The sequence below is a fragment of the Lolium rigidum genome, chromosome 7 (genome assembly GCF_022539505.1).
Source record: "Lolium rigidum isolate FL_2022 chromosome 7, APGP_CSIRO_Lrig_0.1, whole genome shotgun sequence".
NCBI lineage: Eukaryota > Viridiplantae > Streptophyta > Magnoliopsida > Poales > Poaceae > Lolium > Lolium rigidum.
In genome coordinates, this window is record NC_061514.1 from 245,201,251 (window position 1) to 245,204,341 (window position 3,091).

At 38.0% G+C, this 3,091-nt stretch overlaps 1 long non-coding RNA gene across 1 annotated transcript; it reads left to right on the forward strand.

Moving 5' to 3' along the window:
- Positions 1–1,381: 1,381 nt before the first annotated feature.
- LOC124669302 lies at positions 1,382–2,742 on the forward strand. The gene is made up of 3 exons (XR_006992118.1): positions 1,382–1,597; positions 2,111–2,314; positions 2,412–2,742. It is a non-coding gene; the product is annotated as an uncharacterized LOC124669302 (long non-coding RNA).
- The last annotated feature ends 349 nt before the right edge of the window (positions 2,743–3,091 follow it).

Here is a 3,091-nt window from a genome sequence, read left to right on the forward strand (position 1 = left end):
TTACCTGTTTTAAAGAATTGATAGGTATTCCTGCGAGTTCTGCATAGGTTTGAAAGAAAATCATGTTCCTCTGTATTCTGCTAACATTAGTAGTACGAAATAATGCACTTCGGATGCTTAAGATTTGTAAATGTTTCTTAGAGGTTTTCCTGATAGGGTATATGCATTTTCTTGATGGTTTCAGACAAAGTTCTGATTTAGAGATGTTTCATGGGCATCTCACATTTAGGGATCTTCATGGATATCCCACATTTAGGGATCTTCATTGGTATTCCACGCAGCAACTACACATAGATTGGTCTCACTCTTTGACATAAAAGAACTACTGTCCTAAGCATGGATGGTGGAAATCCTATGTTCTTTATTTCGTGCTGTGATATTATACCTCATGATTTTATCATATCTTTTACCAGTAAAGTAATATTTCTCCAAAAAACTGTTTAAGAGTTCATATTGGAATACAATGTATGGACACTTTCTTTGCATATTTATTTATTTTTGGGCTATACATTCATAGGCATCGGCAAGATATTGCAGCCTATTTGTTGTCACCAAATGTACACATAACCAAATTTCATATGTCCCTGTATCCAAACTTCCAAACCAGATACCAGATACTTTGACCTCTGTTTATGTTCAGTTTTTGGATCATAGACAGACTCGGCCAGTTCGGCTGCTACAATTGCACAACTGTTACTAACCCACTATGCTGAAGCAATACCAACTTAGATTTAATGTATGATATCATTGAAGCTGTTTTCTTGGTGGTGCATGCAATTCATTTGTGAAGGAATTAGTTGCTACGTTGAGCACAATTTTTTTATAATGTACCTTGTTTCTGCTAAGTTGTATGTTTGCAAATGTTATATAAGTGGTATTATTCCGCATGGTTAATTTTACTCCCTAAGTCTGCGTTAGCCGTTACATACGTCCATACTAAAACGGCTTACACAATATCAATTTGTCCCCAAGTATACGCATAATATAGAGAACATAGACTTGTACCATAAAAAAGATAAACGGGAGAGCTGTGAACTGTAAAAGGAGAGATGAGTGGCGTTCACTCTTGGGGTGGTGTCTCTGTTCTATATGACGACCTTGAGGAGCAAGAAAAAGACATGATTTCTGCGGAGAGTAGAAGCTGTAAGGATATAGCAAGTTATCCTTAGTTAAAGGTAGTTATTGTAACCAGATGACTCACATCTTGTATTCCAAGTCAGTCATGTGTGGGTCATCGATATAATTCCATCCAATGACCATTGAATGAACAATCTAGAAAATGGAAGGGATTAGCCCTCTCTCTTTCCCACATATCTGATCTCTCTTTTTCGTTTGCCTGCTCAATGTGATGACTGGCGACTAGCCGCTGGATCGGAAGTCCTGGCCCTTGCCATGACACCTCGCACAGTTATAACCTTGGATCTGATCCATGCCCAGCTCTCACACTTACAGACTGAGTTCTGAAACACATGGTCCATAACGTGACATCTTAAATATCAGTGTATATTTTGATTTTCCTTTATTTTTTCAGTCTGACTGTGGGCTGGTGGACAACTTGAGACAGAAGTTCTTTAAGGTTGATGGGTGCTACCACCAGGTATGACAAGCGTATGACAGTTTGCTTGTATTATGATATGCACTTTGTATACAAAAAATAACTTTAGAGCTCAGGCTACAGTTAGCCCTTCTTTTTTTCAAAACTTTTTTGGCAACAATTTGATGTATCAAAAAATTCTAAAAAAATCCTAGATGTAGATAATGATGTACTCTACAACCATACAAAATATGGAATCCAAAATACCTTATATTCTAGGATTAACAAAAATGACGAAATCTGACAGAGTTTGGGGTTTGAAAGTTTCGCTATTCACTACTTTAGATATCAGATTTTGTCTTCTTTGTACAGCCCAAAATAGTAGGTATCTTGAGCTGAGAGGTTTTTAAGTTGATACAGTACATTATTTTCTACATCTACAATTTTTGGTCAATTTTTTTTGAAACTTCAAAATGTCATTTTTGAATGGTTCAAAAAGCGGGCTATGTGTAGCCCGAGACCCATATGTGATATGTCTGCATCCCTGTGTATATGACTATTTGTTTACCGTATCAGGTGGACTCAGCCGTCCTTATGTTGCACACTGCTAACGGAATTGATGCTATCAGCAAGGATTTAACTGCACTCAAACGCAAGGTTTTGGTCTCTGCAGTCTATATCACCACATTTTCTGGGCTTCTCTGGTATTACAACTACACCTTGCAGAAAGATTTGGAAATTCAAAAAAAGAAATGCTCGGACATGCAAAACGAGATTGAGGTAATTTTTTTGGGGGTTTGGGTTGCTGTAAACTAATTATATCTTTTTTTCGGACTAAGGTTATTGACAAGTATTTTTTTATTTGTTCTATTTATAGGATCTCTTTGATAGAGCATCAGAGGTTGGGATCACCTTCCCCATACATATTCGTCTGCCATGAGATGTTCATCACAAAGGCAAACCGAATGATGAGTCTGTTCACTAGGGCACTTAGCCTAACTAATGCCAAATCTATTTTCTATTTCATGTAATTCGTGACATGGACAATGAAGGCATGTAACTGAGACTCGTGTAACTAGTATTTATGTAGGTGTTTGCTCTGGATTATTTGGTATTTTAAATGATGGTGTTGGACATTTAGAGACAAAAATGATACATTTCAACAATGAGTGTTATAATAAGGAATGGAATTGGTAACTGCACTAATATCTGAAGGCTAAATTTAGCACTTTAATTGATGGGAGCAACTGGTCAACAAGGATTTGGGCGAGTTTGTGCTTTTGAGTAGTCAGCGGTTTCTAGATTGTGCTTCTATTTCGTCCCGCTGTTATCTCAACTTTTGCATTGCGTGCTTCCTGTTTCTAGCCCCCACCTTGAGTCAATCCATGAGATTGGGCTGAGCCTCGGGTCACTCCTGTCAGCCGTGATCTGCTAACGTGACGGGGCCTGCCCATAAGGTTACCGATAGCCGGCGTCAAGTGCGCGCAGTGCAACAAAGTCATTAGAGTTAGTTGCTCTTTTTGCAATTCAGACGAAAGTAATGTCATAGTCCAAATT